The sequence below is a fragment of the Puma concolor genome, chromosome C1 (assembly GCF_028749965.1).
Source record: "Puma concolor isolate L17-30 chromosome C1, mPumCon1.1.hap2, whole genome shotgun sequence".
NCBI classification, from domain to species: Eukaryota; Metazoa; Chordata; class Mammalia; order Carnivora; family Felidae; genus Puma; species Puma concolor.
Genome location: NC_141674.1, coordinates 178,466,258 through 178,484,611, shown reverse-complemented (window position 1 = coordinate 178,484,611; position 18,354 = coordinate 178,466,258). Strand labels below are relative to the sequence as shown.

At 39.0% G+C, this 18,354-nt stretch overlaps 1 protein-coding gene and 1 pseudogene across 1 annotated transcript in view; one reads left to right on the top strand and one right to left on the bottom strand.

The window, feature by feature from the left end:
- Positions 1–18,354, top strand: part of HIBCH (3-hydroxyisobutyryl-CoA hydrolase) — a 149,881-nt gene that overhangs the window by 49,635 nt on the left and 81,892 nt on the right. Inside the window, exon 3 of the mRNA XM_086719143.1 lies at positions 5,448–5,490. The gene's annotated coding sequence lies outside the window, so the exon portion shown is untranslated. The remainder of the gene's footprint in view (positions 1–5,447; positions 5,491–18,354) is intronic.
- On the bottom strand, positions 2,455–5,106 carry LOC112866536 (protein SET-like; annotated as a pseudogene).

Below are 18,354 nucleotides of genomic sequence, written 5' to 3'. Positions count from 1 at the left end.
CGCTTGAAATCTTGGAATTGCTGTTGACAAAGTTCTTTTCCTTGAATTTTTACTAATAGTTCCTAGTAAATCATTCCTTTGTTTCTGCAGCTGCTGTTTGTCAGTTCATGCCTGAATTACCTGGCCTTGGGTTTGATTTTTTGTTCTCTTCACCTTCTCCCTTGCCTACTTCTGCTGTAATCTTTATTAAGCACTATTTTCATGATCTCATCTTAAAAAAAATTCATGAAAAGTTGTTTAATTTTGTAAACTCGTGAGTGCTTTATTGGTTAATTGCAAAAAATCTCCTGACTGATAATGTTCTTCTCCTTCTAAGTCAGTTGTTTTTACCTTTGGCATTTATCAGAATCACTTGGGAGGTTTGTTAAACACAGATTTCTGGGCTCACTCCACAGTTTCTAATTCAGTGGGTCTGGGGTGGGGCCAAGACTTTGCATTTCTAACATGTGTCCCGGGATGCTGATGGTGCTGGTTCAGGAACCACACTTGGAGAACAGCTGCCCCAAGCAGACCAGTTGACCCTCACCTGAAGGAAGTTAAGTCTGCTTAAGTGATTTAGTAAATTAGCAGTAGCTAGAGTGTGCGTGTCCATTTCTCTCCACCAGATGGCAGTCTGGGAGCCAATAGGAAGGAAAGAGAAGACCATAAATTCAGAATTATTTGGGGACTCTAAACACTCAAATACATTTTTTAAGATGTAAAAGATAATAGCAGATTTTAAATAATGGTTGAGTATAAATTGGAAGAAATAAAATTAATGATTATATGGAGTCTGGTAAGGAACCTTTTAGCTTTTTGTGTTTTGTAGCAATTGCTCCAGAGATTTTTGTGACCTTTAAGTGCTGTGCACAGTGCTTTGCACTTGCGTTTGGTAGGTATACATTGACTTTCTTTGAGCTAAAATTCTATCTCCCAGATAAAACCAAGACTTGAAGCCAGGCCTGTGTTTCTGTATGCAGCAGGTAGTACTTAAACTATTACATAAGACATGCCAGTCTGGCAGCATTGTGTTTAACCTTGAACTGGCATTTGGGTACTGGTCTTATTAAGGAATTCAGGGTTATTCTGGATCTAAAGAAATTAGTCCTTAAATCTTTGATAATTCAACTTTGTTTTTTTGGAATTTTTTAAGTTCAAAAAAATTTTAAAAATGGTGTTTCATGATAAGTATAGTTCAGATTTTAAAAGTCTATATGAAATCCCTATTTAGAAAATACCCCTAAATAAGCAATATGCTAGTATCTGTCACTTCAGTTTAATTTTTACAAAGTTGATTTTATTTTATTTTATTTTTTTCAACGTTTATTTATTTTTGGGACAGAGAGAGACAGAGCATGAACGGGGGAGGGGCAGAGAGAGAGGGAGACACAGAATCGGAAACAGGCTCCAGGCTCTGAGCCATCAGCCCAGAGCCTGACGCGGGGCTCGAACTCACGGACCGCGAGATCGTGACCTGGCTGAAGTCGGACGCCTAACCGACTGCGCCACCCAGGCGCCCCACAAAGTTGATTTTAATGACCACTTGTCTGCACTTTGGGATCACTTAGAGGAGCTCCAAACAAAATACCTATGCCTGTGTCCGACCTCCAGAGTTTGATTTAATTGTTCTTGGCTGTGAGCTGGGCTTTGGAATGTTTACTAGGGTTTCCAGGTGATTCTAATGTTCAGACAAATTGTGGAATTACTGGGCTAGAATATTTTACTTGTGGTAACACAAATTCAAAACCTGCTAGTCCAGGAATGTGAAGTGTGACCAATTTAAACAAATTAGTGGTTTCCCCCTTTTTGTTTTTTGTGGTATTGTTCAATTTAAGTGTAATATAAAAGAAAACATTCTGGAAAAGTTGGATTACAAATGTTTTTATAAATTAAGTCACCTGAATTTATAATTCGGGGGGCTCCACGAACTGTGAGGTCATGACCTGAACCGAAGTCAGACACTTAACCAACTGAGCCACTCGGGCGCCCTGTGGTTTTCTTTTTTTTACGTAAGAAAATAGATACGCGTTGGTAGATGCTAACTGTTCATACTCACACAGAGACAGTGTATTCTCTGAGCCAAATATACAGAGAAAGGAGGAAAACTAAAATTCTATGTACTACACAGGAGCCCAGCACCCTCCAGCTTCCAGCAGAACTAAGGGAGCAGAAGGTTGTTCTTTTTTTCCTCCACAGAACACTGTGGTGTTGATTTCATAAAATTTTTAAGCAGGAAAGGATAAAAATGAATTTGGAACCAAAAGGGATAGGGATTCTGTACCCACTGTATTCTTCTCAAGGTATTTCCTCCTAAAGTAAGTTGAGAACCATAGTACAAATCAGAAGGGGCTTCAAAAAACCAGAGCGACTGAACGCAAGAGGTGGGGGAGGTGGGAAGATTGAAAGTTGCTTGTGGGGCCTGGAGAAAATTTAAAAAGGTTAGAATCCATTAGCGTTCCCTTAGTCATCTTCTCCTCATCCTTCTCTCTTTGCTCCAACTCCATCATCATCATCTTCATCCCCTTCATCAGCATGTCAAGAACCAAGTAGTACTGTAATGGATTTGGCCAAATATCTTTGGTGAGCTCCCCTAAACTCCTCTGCACCTGCATCAGAATCATCAGTAAGCCAGAGAAAGAACTCTGTGAGTTCCTCATGCTCTCTCTTCCTGCTGGCTTTATTCTGCATTTAACTTGAACATTTTGTCACATCCTTTCCGGATTTCCATCTGATTTCAGTGTACTTTGAAGATGGATTACCACTCTCATTTTGATGAAATTCTTTGGAGAGAACTTTATATTCAAAGTAAGGTTTTTTTTTTTTTTTAATCACAATTCTGTAACGTGATTTAATATCTTCAAATTATGTCACTCTAACTCCTGTCCAATAATGCAGTGCAGATACTTGTGGATGAGTGACAAATGTTAACCCAAAGATGCGGGATTTGGGCAATCAATTCCAACCTCTTCTGGAAAAAATTGGTCAGTGGCATTTGTTATAGGTCTGTTGCACTTTCAAAACCTCATTGGCTTGTTCATTAAGTCTATTGCATTCTGTACTTCATTAATGTATTCAACTGCTCCTTGTGTTCTTTTTCTGAGGTCTCAAGGGCTCCATCGTGGTTAGGGTTGAGTTTCTTTTTACTGACTTTGGTGGGGGTCGGGATGGTGGAGGCAAAGGGTGAAGGCAGCAACTTGGTCTAGCTGACTCTAGTAATATTTTAAAAACTGTCATCTGTACAAAACCATTACAAAACCAATGAAAATATTTACTTAAAAATATTTAAATAATACTTTTGACATGGAAACATAATCACAATAGAATTACAAAAAGAAAGCAAGATATAAAATAAACATAATAGGGGCACCTGGGTGTTCAGTCACTTGAGCGTCTGACTTCAGCTCCAGTCATGATCTCATGGTTGGTGAGTTTGGACCCTAAGTCGGGCTCTGTGCTGACAACTCAGAGCCTGGAACCTGCTTCAGATTTCTGTGTCTCCCTTGCTCTCTTCCCCTCCCCCCTTGTGCTCTGTCTGTCTGTGTCTCTCTTTCTCAAAAATAAGTAAACGTTAAAAAAATAAAAACCTTAAAATGGCGTTAGAGAAGGTCAGTAAAGGGTGGGTTTAAGATGTTTGGATGAGTTAAGTGGGCATTTTGACAGCATGGCTTCTTTGGCATGTTTGTGATGTTTAATGGACATCCTTGCAGTTTAAGATGATACGTTTAAAATAAAATTCTCGGGGCGCCTGGGTGGCGCAGTCGGTTAAGCGTCCGACTTCAGCCAGGTCACGATCTCGCGGTCCGTGAGTTCGAGCCCCGCGTCGGGCTCTGGGCTGATGGCTCAGAGCCTGGAGCCTGTTTCCGATTCTGTGTCTCCCTCTCTCTCTGCCCCTCCCCCGTTCATGCTCTGTCTCTCTCTGTCCCAAAAATAATAAATAAACGTTAAAAAAAAAATTACAATAAAATTCTCTCCTAATGATGACTTGAGTTCTGCCACTTGATGGGAAAATTAGAAGAACGTGTAGGATCTTATTTGGAATTGACATTCTATGGAATTGACATTCTCTATCATAATTTTGTTTTTAATTTTGTTTTACTGGAAAGGAAAGATAATGCTCAGTTTTATTTTTAAAATTTATTTCTGTTATTTTTTTAGAAAGAGAACACAAGTGGGGAGGGGGCATAGGGAGGGAGGGAGGGAGAGAGAGAGAGAGAGAGAGAGAGAATCCCAAGCAGATTCTGTGCTCAGCACAGAGCCCAATGCAGGGTTCGATCCCACGACCCTGGAATCATGACCTGAGCCAAAATAGAGTTGGACATTCAACTGACTGAGCCACCCAGGTGCCCCAAGATAATGTCACTTTTAAATATTAAAAGTGTACAACTTACATTGTTGTAGGAAAACTAAATGTATACACACACAAAAAAATTGTTTGTTTCCAGTTTTTCCCTTCTGTAAATAATTGTGAACATCCTTATAAATCAAAATTTGATCATATGTGATTTCCCTAATACAAATGCTTGTGAAATTACTAGGCGTAAGGGTATGATCATTTTAAAGGTTGTGGAACTGTGCTTCCAGATTGCCTGCTGGAAAGGTAGTACCAATTTATAGATTTCACAGCAGTGTCTGAGAATGCTTATTGTATCTTTACCAAACTCTTTTTTTTTTAAATTAATACTTTGTTTTTTAGAGCAGTTTTAGGTTTATTAAAATATTGAGTAGAAAATTGACAAATGTGTGGCATGTCTCTACCATATAATCCTACAGACTAATTTCACTGCTGAAAACATTCCATGTGCTCTACGTATTCTTCCTTTTCTCCCTCCCCCAAACTCCTGGTAACCACTGATCTTTTACTGTCCCCATGGTTTGGCTTTTTCAGAATGTCCTGTAGTTGGAATAATACCATATATAGCCTTTTCAGATTGGCTTCCTTTGCTTAGCAGTATGTATTTAAGATTTCTGTATGTCTTATTGTGGAATGATTGATGATTTCTTTTCATTGCTGAGTAGTATTCCATTGTATAGATATACCATAATTCGTTCATCCATTCACCTATTGGAGGACCTCTTGATTACTTCCATATTTTGGCTATTCTGAGTAAAGCTACCATAAACATGCATGTGCAAGTTTGTGTGTGTGTGTGTGTGTGTGTGTGTGTGTGTGTGTGTGTGTGTGTGTAAGTTTTCACTTTATTTGGGTAAATACCAAGGAGTGTAGTTGCTGGATTATGTGGTAAGGTATGTTTAGTTTTGTAAGAAACTGCCAAATTGTCTTTCAAAGTAGCTGTACCGTTTTGTGTTCTTACCACAAAGAATGAGAGTTAAACCTTTAAAAAAAAACCAAAAACATTTTTTTTCTAATATCATTTAGAAGAGGCTAAAACAAAAGGAAATATGGTATTTATACATTGAGGCATGACTACCCACATTACTGTGTTCATTGTATTCTACATTTGTTTCAGGTTTAATTCATTCAAAAGGACGAATATCATACTGCAACATTTGGTAAGTTTGGACTCTGTTTTGCTGGCATTATTAGATTATGATGTGTAATATAAAATGTTCTTAGGGAAGTGGAAAATACTGGCAGATTTTGTTGACCTTTATGCCACATGGTTCCCAATTTTTTAAGACTTGTGTCAAGACTTGACACAACTTGTACGAGATGGTAGAAAGTTATGAATAAGAGTGTGGTCTTTGGGCGCCTGGGTGGCTCAGTCGGTTAAGCGTCCGACTTCGGCTCAGGTCATGATCTCGCAGTTCGTGAGTTCAAGCCCCGCATCGGGCTCTGTGCTGACAACTGAGAGCCTGGAGCCTGTTTCAGATTCTGTGCCTCCCTCTCTCTCTTTGACCCTCCCCCGTTCATGCTCTGTCTCTCTCTGTCTCAAAAATAAATAAATGTTAAAAAAAAAAAATTAAAAAAAAAAAAGAGTTGTGGTCTTCAATTCAGGATGATTGGGTTTATTTTTTTTTTAATTTTTAAATGTTTTTATTTTATTTTTGAGACAGAGAGAGACAGAGCATGAGCAGGGGAGGGTCAGAGAGACAGGGAGACACAGAATCTGAAACAGGCTCCAGGCTCTGAGCTGTCAGCACAAAGCCTGACGCGGGGCTTGAACTCATGGGCTGTGAGATCATGAACTGAGCTGAAGTCAGACGCCCAACCGACTGAGCCACCGAGGTGCCCCTGATTGGGTTTATTTTTATTTTTTGATGTTTATTTACTTTTGAGAGAGAGACAGACAGACAGACAGAATCCAAAGCAGGCTCCAGGTTCAGAGCTGTCAGCACAGTGCCCGACCTCAGACTTGAACTCAAGAACTGTGAGATCATGACCTGAGCCGAAGTCGGACACTTAATTGAGCCACCCAGGTGCCCCAGAATGCTTAGGTTAAATAATGGGTCCACTACTTAATTTTGGGTAGATTATCTCATCTCTCTCAGCTTCCTTTTAGATGTTATAGAATGAAGATAATACTATCCATCTTAGAGTGCTTATGAATGGTAAATAATTCACTTAAAAATCTAGCACTAGTGCTTGGTGTGTAATTATTTTATACTTGTTAGCTACTATCGTTCAAATAACATTCTTCCAAAGCTTAGATGTTTTTAGTTTATCATTTTGCAAAGAAAAAATAATTTTTATTAATTTTTGTGTCTCTCTGCTATGGATTGAACTTTATATATTAAAATCTAATCCCCAATGCAATGGTATTTGGAGGTTGGGCCTTTAGGAGATGATTAGGTAAGAAGGGTGGTGTTTTCATGAATGAGCTCAGTGCTCCTATAAGAGAGACCCCAAAGGGCTTTCTCACCTCTTTTCCCTTATGAAGGAGTACACAGCAAGAAGACAGTCTTTTGTGAACTAGAAAGAGGGACTTCATGAGACTACATCCGCAGGTGCCTTGATCTTGGACCCCCCAGCCTCTAGAATTGTGAGAAGTGTTGTATAAGTCACCCAGTCTATGATACTTTTGTTATAGCAGCTCAAATGGACTAAAATACTCTTGTGTAGCCTGGCAAGTACCTTGTACATAGAAAACAAACAAACAAAAGGCCAAGTCACTCTGATATAGCACTTATTGTATGCCAGGTGCTCTTCCAAGTACTTGATATGTATTTGCTCAGTTAATTCTCATTGTAGTTCTATAGAATAGATACTGTGGATCTTTTAACTGTAATTCTGAAACCTCAAAACCAAAAGTTTGTGGTTAGTTTGTGATAAATGCATTTTGTGACAAAATCTGACCTGAATGTACTTGAAGCTCTTTTTTCTTTATCCTAATAGGTACGCATATTCATCGTTTGCTGCAGAAGTGTTAAAGCATTTTACTGCAGTGTACTGACCAGATTCTACTTGGGATATTTTTTATAGCATTAATATGTATTGTGTTACCTTTCCAAAATCTAGAAAATTTTCTGAATTTTGAAACATATCTGGACCCAAGGGTTTTTGGTTAAGGGATTATATGGCTTTATCCCTACTTAATGGATCAGAAATTGAAGGACAGAGAGGCTTTGTAATATGCCTCACTGTCACCCAGCTAGTAAATAGGAGGTGGAATTTTAATCCAGTCGGTCTGGCTCCATAGACTTTCCTATTGTACTTTACAGCCTGAGGCAGAGTGGGCATTAAGTAACTATTGCAGAATCTGTTTCAGGTAAGCCTAAATGGAGATGGGCAAATTAAGACTGGAATATCTCATCCTACCCTTAATTATTTTAGTCAGCATATATACATGGGAGCTGAGGAGTTTCTAGGAATAAGAACTTAATATTACAGATTCATATTTATACACATGCACCCAGGTAGAATAGAAAGACATGACAGAATCCAGATCACCTGGACTATAGTGACCTGAGGCATAAACCACATTGTGAGAAGGAAGATAAACTGAACTTTAGCAGGGCTTGAAGACTGAATCATTCTTATCCCAGTGTTGGCTTTTACATGTGCTTCAGAGATCGGCTGTATTCCAAGGAGTCCTTCCGTGACCCTTCTAAGAAAGCCAATAGAGCAAGAGCCCTTTTTATTTCATAATGGAGTGATGAAAGCATGCAACTGATGGCAGTACTATTGGCAGAGTTATGAGAAGTGGATAGGACTGATTTATGATAACAGTATGACATTCTTACCCTTCAAAGATTGTGGATGAAGACCTGAACCTGGAAAGGGGGGCAAGGTTTATCAAGCTAATGCAAGCAAGTAGAACCTATTAATGAGGTTTCATTTGTATCTATAGGCTGATGTGGACATATTTTTGCAAAAGTATTCATGGAAAGATTTCTTTCTTTCTCCATGATATTCTATTAAAAAAAATTTTTTTTAATGTTTATTTATATATGAGAGATAGAGACAGAGTGTGAACAAGGGTAGGGCAGAGAGCGAGGGAGACAGAATCTGAAGCAAGCTCCAGGCTCTGAGCTGTCAGCACAGAGCCCGACGTGGGGCTTGAACCCATGAACTGTGAGATCATGACTTGAGCTGAAGTCAGATGCTTAACTGACTGAGCCACCCAGGCGCCCCTCCATAATGTTATATTTTAAACTCTTACACAGCATTTAATGTGCAAAAGCTCATTTCTTCCATATAAATTTGATCTCAACACGGAGAAAACTGTGGTCTTATTTCTGAAAGTAGTTCTTTTCCATATGAAGGTTCACTGGATGGGCTGCATGAAATGACACTGTACTTATCATTTTCACGACAGCAGTCAAGTCTTATTTTGTATATCTAGGTGATGATCTAGAATCTGTGTCAACCAATTTATAATCTACAGTTTTTGAACAGATACACATTAAGTGCTTGCTTTGTATGCAATGAACTAAGTGCTTTGACATACTATTATGAAAGACCATTCCTGACCTCAAGAAATGAATAGTCTAATAAAAAGGCCTAGAAATATTTACTAATATAAAAAGCTTCTGTACAACAAAAAAACCCATCAACAAAACTGAAAGGCAACTGATGGAATGGGAGAAAATGTTTGCAAATGACATATCAGATAAAGGGTTAGTATCCAAAATCTATAAAGAACTTACTAAGCTCAACACCTGAAAAACAAATAATCCAGTGAAGAAATGGACAGATGGCATGAATAGACACTTCTCCAAAGAAGACATCCAGATGGCCAACCGACACGTGAAAAAATGCTCAATATCACTCATCATCAGGGAAATACAGATCAAAACTACCATGAGACACCGCCTCATACCTGTCAGAATGGCTAAAATTAACAATTCAGGAAACAACAGATGTTGGTGAGGATGCCGAGAAAAGCGAACACTTTTGCACTGCTGGTGGGAATGCAAACTGGTGCAGCCGTTCTGGAAAACAGTGTGGAGGTTCCTCAAACAATTAAAAATAGAACTACCCTATGACCCAGCAATTGCAGTACTAGGTATTTATCCAAAGGATACACAGGAGTGCTGATTCGAAGGGACACGTGCACCCCAATGTTCATAGTAGTGCTATCAACAATAGCCAAATTATGGAGAGGCCAAATATATACAATGGGTTACTACTTGGTGATGAAAAAGAATGAAATTTTGCCTATTACAGCAACATGGATGAAACTAGAGTGTATTATGCTAAGTGAAATAAGTCAAAGATATATAATTTCACTCATGGAATTTGAGAAATTCAACAGATTAACATAGGAGAAGGGAGGGAAAAATAAGATAAAAACAGGGAGGCAAACCATAAGAGACTCTTAAATACAGAGAACTGAGTATTGTTAGAGAGGAGGTAGGTGGGATGGGTTAAATAGGTGCTCGGCCCTAAGGAGGGCACTTTTTGGGATGAGCACTGGGTGTCCTATGTAAGAGGTGAATCACTGGGTTCTACTCCTGAAGCCAAGACTTCACTTTATGTTAACTAACTTTAATTTAAATTAAAAAAAGGATATTTAACAAAGTGTGGTAAAAAGACCAAATAAATTAAAGGTGTGAACAAAGGTGGGATAGAGTGATACTGACTTTATAACCAATGAAAGCTTACTGGAGGAAAATCATTTGATCTGGGCCTTGAAGAACAATTATGGTTTCAACATGTGGAGATGGGAATAAGTGGATGTTCATATAGTAATCCTAAAGTGATTCTATTATCTCCATTTTACAAAGGCAGAAACTGAGGCTCTGAGAATAACTTGCTTGAGGGTGTACAGTAGTGAGTGGCTAAACTAATGTTTGCATCTGTATGACTCTAAAATCTGGTTTCTTTCTGTTACACAATATGCTTGTTCTATGTGGCAAGAATGGTGTGATGGAGAATAGCGGTTACGTTTAGGGCTTTCTGAGTATCTGTGTTATAAGGAGTGCTATGTGGTGGTGGGCCCATTTTACCCGGGATCCAATGTAGAGACTTGAAGGCCATGCTAAGTAACTTGGATGTTTTTGAAGGTAACAGGGAGTCATTGACCATTTTTGAATGGCAGGAACAAGATTAAAATTATGTTTTAACAAAATTTTCTCTGGTGGCAGTGTGAAGTATAGACAGACCACCAGGCAAAGGTTCTGGAAATCTGCCAGAGAGGAAGATTGTAACATGGCTTACAGCAATGGGAATAGAATGGAATGGAAGAGAGAGTTGTTTTAGAAATAGATTTTCCAGTACTTGGTAACTGCCTCACATTGTTGGCAGAGAGGGAAAGAGAACAAGTCTGGTTGAGAAAAATGGTGATGCCTTAACCTGTTCTAGGGAACAGAGGAGGAGAGACAGATTTGTTGGGGAGAAATTTGTTGGTAAATTTGGTTTTTTACCAAGTTGAGCATAGGGCACCATGCACTTCTGTAATTTTAGCAGGCATTTGGAAATAGGGGCCCAGGCCTCTGGAGAAGTAAAGAAATGCAAGTTTGAGCCAGCTGCCTAAAGGTAATAATTGAAGATGGAAAGTAGCTTATCACAAAAAGGTGAGAGAATAGAACACAGCTAAAGACCATTTGAGAGGCTCTGAAATATTGTGGAGTAATTTACTGATCCAATTTGAAGTCAGGAAGGATTGAGTGAAGGTTGAATAATCAACATTTATTAAATGTTGTTAGATGCTAAGAACCTTACTTACATTGCTTTGGTGTCCTTTTTGGGTTACAGTAATTTAAATTTAATGGCATTCAACATTTGCTGGAAATAGGTGAAAATCTTAGGAGTAGGAAAGATATGTGTTTGGATAAAGACGAAAGTCAGATGTCAGAAAAAATCATGTTCGGCTAAAGGTAGGCTATTTTCCTGGGTGTGTCTGTGGGTTGCAACTCCATTCAATGGCAGTGGATGTTACATATAATGGAAGGAGTGGATATCCACAACGTGATGCTTGCCCTAGGCTTGCGTTATAGCAGAACTGCGTCACTAGAATGATGGATTATTCATCCAAGCTTTTTAAACATTTTTGAGATACCTATGTATCAGGTACTGGAAAGGTTCATTTCTCACAATGTTAATGACAACTCTAAAGTGTTTTCCAAAATGTAGCCTGCAAAGTACAAGTCCAAAGAAGTAAATTTTCCATGAAAAAAAATTTTTAATGAGGTAAGAAAACTGCTCATTGTTTAAAAAATTTATATTTAATATTTGCATATTAAGGACTAAAGTGTCTTATTGTTATTTGTTTAAGTTTTTTTCCCCAGACTGATTTGACCATGGACCATTTATCTTTCCGCATAGCAGCACCAATCATCCTTTTGCACATTTTGGGAAATGTTGCTATTATGAATTTTGCCAGAATATTTCTATGTTCTAGCAAAGTAGACATCCTAAAGTTGTGTGTGGCTTAGGAGTTTTATTTTGGCCGACTTCATGCATTCAGTTCAGCACAGAGCTGTGTGTTGATGGTGTTTATACATTTCAGCAAGTTTCCTTCACGTTTCTCCTTGGAACAGATGTAAATAACGGGTCACCCAGGCCTTATGGAAGTAGAAAAAGCTCTGTGGAGTGAGTTAGAGTGGGTAGGATGATATCATTTGAAGAAGATGATTGGGAGAGTCTGTTTAGGGGTATAATGGTTAGAGCAATAGTTCTAGAATGAGGTAAACCTAGATTTGAATCTTGGTCCTGCCCCGAAGCTGTATGACTCTAGGCAAGTGATCTAACTTCCCTGGGCCTCAGTTTCCTTATCTGTGGAAAGGAGTTTCTGGTATATAACTCATTAGAGGTGTTTTCAGGATTAAGTGTTCAGGCAAATGTTTTACCATAGTGTCCATGGAAAACTTCTAAATGGTAAGTTAATAATAAGGAACAGCTTTTGCTGATTGCCTAAGAAAATATTTGAAAATAAAAGTAAATGTGAACCTGTTGTCTTTCCTGGATGTACAATAAAGATTTAATAAAGTTCTAATTTCCTTCCACCTTACATCTATTTTCCTCCTTTATCGTGGTTCTGGCTAGAAGCATTTCTTCTTTCCCTTCTCTGTTGTCCTTTATCCCTTATGTCCTTCCCCCTTCCCTGCCCAACTGTGGATTGTATGTGAATTCCATTTCCAACTCTAGTCTCTGTAATTTTTCCTAATATGGCAGTTTTTCTTTATAGAAACCTTTTCTAGATTTTGTTAAAAATTTGTGATATTTTCAGAAAAGATATTTAATTTTTTCTGCAGAATTAACCTATACATCAATTATGCAAATACTGGAAGCTTTATCTCCTTTCGCTTGAATGATTTTGGTTAATGAACTAACAGTTGTTTTTAGGTTTTGAGAAGGCCATGAATTTTTCAGGTAAGAAAAAAATCCTATTTGTCCATTCATTTACGTCATTCTAATGGCATTACCAGGAGATTCTGTAATATCCTTTGCTCAAAGTCTGACCCTCTGTAAATGTCCTGAAAAGTACTTGGCCTACGTGCTTGGAGATCCATGCTTAAAAATATTCCTGCATCATTGAAATAGCAAAAATTGAAAATTACTCAGTGTTAACCAATAGGGGACTGATTAAATTGATATGTAAAAATGGACAGCTCTTAAAAATAAGTGTGTAGCATGCCTGTGGAATCAGCAAAACCCTGGGAAACTTTACAGGTTAATTGGCCTGTTATTTTCAACAAATTGTAAGGAAAAGAAAGGGATGAAGGGAGAACTTCTAGATTAAAAGACTTGAAAAATATATCCATTTAAAAAAATAGATGATGTTTTTGGATTTACACTTTGTGTTTACTGTACAAATCAGGATAGTTATATTTTGATACAGAGGAAGAGGGCTGTGATGGGGAGGGGGCAGGTGGAGGGCCAAGGGCTTTCGGGCTGACTGGACAGCATTGGGCCTCGGATTTGATTTTTACCCCAATTACAAGCTAATAGTTAGCCTTTACTACATGGATGGTGGCAGAGGATATGAAACTCTTGTTACTGGAACTTCAAACAGCCTTGAGCTTGATGTCTGTATTGGTTTTCCTTGCTCCCCAAGTTCCACGGGGTGACATAGAAGGCCCAGAAGAATGCCTGCATGTGTCGTGGGTTGCATTACAGAACAATAAAATTGAATTTGGGGAACCTGCTGGTTTGTAGCAAGCTGTAAGCAAGCCTGCTCTCCTGTCCCAGAGGGAGACATTACCCTTTCTTTAAAGTTGCTCACAGCAAATACAACCCTGAAAATGACCAGGCAAAGAGAATGGTCAGGCCCTTGGGTTTACGACCCAAGCATTAAACTGCAAGGAAACCCCAGGGCCCATGGCAGATAGCGTCTTCTAACAGCCAAATTGGAAATAGGGTCATGGCAGACATAAATAGTTAAGATGAGGTCATACAGGAGGAGAGATAACTGGATCAATCCAAAATGACTCTTGTCCTTATATAGGGAAAATTTGGAGACAAGCATCCTGGGAGAAGTGATGTGAAGATTGTAATTAGGCTGCTTCAAACCAAGAACTATCAGAAGCTAAGAGAGAGAGGCCCGGAACAGATCCTTCCCCTTAGCCACCTTTAGGGGGAGTGTGGTCCTCCCGCTGACACCTCCATTTTGGGCTTCTAGCCTCCAGAACTCTGAGACAGTAACTTTCTGTTGTTTAAGCCACTTAGCTTGTGGTACTTTGAGTTGACAGCCCTAGCAAATGAATGCATTTCCCATGGTACATTTGTCAAAATTAAGAACATTGGTATGTTACTATTAACTTTAAACTTTATTTGGATTTCATGTGTTTCCATTAGTTTTCTGTTCCAGGATACCATATTGCATTTCCTTGTCATGTCTCTTTAGTCTCTTCTGGTCTGTGACAGTTTCTGCATCTTATTTTTTGTGACCTTAAAAGTTTGGAGGAGTATTGGCACGGTAGCCTGTAGAATATCCCTTAATCTAGGCTTGGGTCTAGTGTTTTTTGTTTTTAATAAGTAAACTGCAGTTAAAATGTTTTTGGAGAGAATAACACAAAAGAAAAGCGCCCTTTTCAACACATCGTAACAGAGTATCTGTGGGTTTTGATGTAGGCATCAGGGATACGTGACATTCACACTACATAGCTGGTGATGCTGACCTTTATTACTTGGTTAAAGTGGTGTTTGTTTGGTTTCTCCCCTCTAAAGTTACCATTATCCCCTTGTCACATTCTGTTCTTTAGAAGCAAGTTAATAAATTCAGCCCACACTCAGGTGAGGCGACTAAGCTCTGCCTACTGGAAGGGAGATTTTTACATGTATTATTTAGGAATCTTCTGTAGGAAAAAAGAGCCATTCTCCATTTCCTTATTCAGTTATTGATACCTGTGTGGGCTCATTGATCCTTACTCTTTGGGTTATAATCTAATATCACATTGTGTTACTCAAATTATTCTAGCTTTGGCTATGAGGAATTCCTTCATTCTGGATCTTGTGTCCTTTTGATATGATCCTATTTTTTTTAATGCTTCCTTTTTCATGCCAGAGGTGTGCTCTGGGCTCCTCATGTTTTCCTTCTTACAGCTCTGGAATCAGCCATTTCTCCAAGAAGCCCTGGTTGGAGCTCTGTATCAGAGAATTGCATTTAGAAATCAAGATCTGACCTCCGGGAGTGCTTTTTGATACTGGGGAATGATGGCTTTCTCCAGGGGGAGAGAGCTAGGGTAATGTATGTATGTATAGCAGATTGCACACACACTGTATACTAACCCTGTTATTAATGTATTAATGTAATAACCCTGTTATTAATGTAGTTACACCATAACTAATGTATGTATACGTGTCTGTAGTTGTATCTCTATCCTGTGTGTGTGTGTATATACACACACACACACACACATATATATATAAGCTAAGCAGGAGATCATTCTGACGGCATCTCTGACTTTAATCCAGAGCCACAGGGCAGGGTTCATTGTAGAAGCTTCCCTTCTTGTTTATCTATAACTTTCCTCTGTTACTTATTTCACCCTAGTATGCATGCAAAGCAGTTTCAGAATTGTTAACCATCCCCATGAAAAACAAATTTACCAACTAGAGCACAGTGTTGATAGACAGTCCTTTTGTATTTATCTTTACATTTTCTAATCAGATGACTGTTTTCCAAAGTTACTTGGGTCAGCTCCCCTGAAGTCACCATCATGATTACGTCAGTGATGCTATGTCATACATGTGTAATTTAATTAGATTTGTCACAGTCTGCATTCCATGTTGGAATCCTGTGACATCTTAGCTGTCTTTTTTAAGCATAGTTTGTATACATTGAAGTTTACTTTTTGTGAGGTACATTTCTGTGCGTTTTGACAAATGCATAAATCATGCGTCCAACACCCCACAACCATACAGAGCAGTTCCATCACCTAAAACTTCCCCTATGCTTTCCCTTAGTAGTCGGCCTCTGCTACCCCCAACCACTGATGTGTGTTATGCCCCCATTGTTGTGTCCTTTACAGAATGTCTTATGAATGGAACGATACAATATATAGGCTTTGGGGTTTGGATCCTTTCACTCGGTGAAATGCATCTAAGATTCATCTATGTTGCATGAATTGATGACTTGGTCCTTTTTATCACTGGTATTCCATTTTGGATATGCCAGTTTGTCCGTTTCCCTGTTGAAGAGCATTTTGGTTGCTTCCAGTTTTTGTCAGTTATGAGTGAGGCTGCTAAACATTTGTGTACAGGTTTTTGTGTGAACATAAGTTTTTAATTCACTTGGATAAATACACAAGGGTGCAACAGCTGGGTTGTATGGTAAGCCTATGTGTAACTCTATAAGTATTTGCCAAATTGTCTCCCAAAGTCATTGTACCATTTTGTATTCTCACCAGCAGAGTGAGAGTGCCTGTTGTTCTGTACCTTTGGCAGCGTGTTATTGTCTGTGTTTGGATTTCAGCCATTTTGATGTGTGTAGTGCTATCTCGTTGCGTTTTGTTTTGTTTTTTTTAAGTTTGTTTATTTGAGAGAGAGTGTGAGTGAATGAGTGCATGGGAGGGGCAGAGAGGGAGGAAGAAAGAATCCCAAGCAGGCTCCCAGTCTCGAGCCTGATGTGGGGCTCAAACCCCCAAACCGTGAGCTCATGACTCCAGCCAAAACTAAGAGTTGGTTGCCCACCTGACTGAGCCACCCAGGCACCCCCTCCTTGTGGTTTTAATTTGCATTTTCCTAATGATCTTCAGATGATTTTGAGCATTTCCTGTGTTTGTTTGCCATCCACATATCTTTGGTGAAGAGCTTCAGGGTGTCGTTGTTGTTTTTTTTTCTCATTTTAATATTGGGTTTTTCTTACTGAGTTTTAAGAGTTTATATATTCTGGATGCAAGTCGTTTATCAGGTATGTGCTATTCAAATATTTTCTTCCAATTTCTGGCTTGTCTTTCATTGTCTTAATAGTATCTTGTGCAGAATGGAAGTTTTTTAATGGTGATGAAACTCAGTTTATCAATCTTATCCCATTAAGCCGTAATGTTTGGAAGGTACTGTGAACCATGGTTTTAAGGGATGTGGCCCTCACAAGTGTTCCTGTCCCTCCTCCAGGGATAGGCTGCTTTTTTTTTCTCCCTTTGCCCCTCATTTCTTTTCCTCAGTTGTGGTTGGTAAACACTGAAGTCTTTGGGAATGGTTTCAAGGTTCTTCCCCCATGAGATTAAGGCTTTTATTTTGTAGACCTCCATTTACTTCCCCCACTATAGTGAGGCTTCACCAGAACCCTGGGCTACAGACTTTGAAGTCCTTCCTCACTCCCCTGCAGATTTAGCCTTTTGTTTTGTATGAAAGATGAGGGGAAAGGATTTCTCTATACCTGCTGTTTCCCTGCCACACAGGAGAGCGTTCTCCAGTTTTCCCTGAGAGCTCCTGGTTGCTTCCAGGAGGAAAAGCCAGCCAGAGAAAACCCCTGCATGACTGTGACCTCCCCAGGAGCTTCATGCTGTCACATTTGCCCACATTTGGCCTCCAGCAGGTCATCAAAAATTCTAATTAATCTTCCTGAAAGCTTTTGCCTGAAGTAAGCAAATATTTTGGTCCTGTGTGCCCCTGAAGGCACCTGTCACTCTCCAGATTTTATTACAGCCATTTGCCCTGTGACCTCAGTTCTCTGAGCTTACCAGAAGCCATTAATTTGCAGTCTGTTCAGCCTTTTTTCTTGTTAATAAGGTTAGGATGAGCATCTTTTCAGCTCTCAACATCTGAGCTGAAACCAAATAATAATGAAGTTTTGAAGGATTGCTTCCATATTGGGTGATAATTTATATAAACTACTCAGTGAAAACCATGAAATTTTTTTTGGCTGACAAATTTGACTTGGGTTCAAACAGAAATTTGGCTAGTATGGAGATCTCGAGATGAAAGTTTATTAATACTTGCATTTAACATGCTTGTATGATAGGAAAACTTTTGTTTGTATTTTAAGATTTAAAATGATGCAGTTATCTGAAAAGCATAGCTGTTTTAATCTGTCATCTGTCCTGTCATATGAGTAAGGGTTTAATCAAGGAGGTAGAACCACTATGGGTATTTAAGGGGAGCAGAATATGCCATTCCTTAAATATGCAGCTTTGGCATGTGAATTATTTTGAGCTGAAGGCAGTCAAGACCCAGCAGATTTGGGAAAAGCTTTTTACCTCCCTTTCAAATGCCTGAAAGAAATTAGAAAGGAGCCTCAGACCCTATTTCTTTTCTTAGCTCAGGATGGTATATGAACCTCAGTTGCCTTGCTGCTTTTGAGTCTCACACCATTGTGGTCCCCCTTACTTAAGAAATGAAAATTTTCTCCAGTTAATCTGTCTTTATTACAGTGGGGGAGGAGTTTAGCCAAGAACCTGGAAGGGTAGGGGGAAAATTATGTTTTCTCCCCTACAGTATTATGGAATAAAAGATTTAGTATGGGAATAAGATCTTCCACAATACCGACAAATTATGAGAGGGTCTAGAGAAGGAGTCGGAGGGTCAGAAAACTTACCATCTGTCCTACTCATCTACTAACACAAGTGGGTCAGTAAGAACTTGGATGA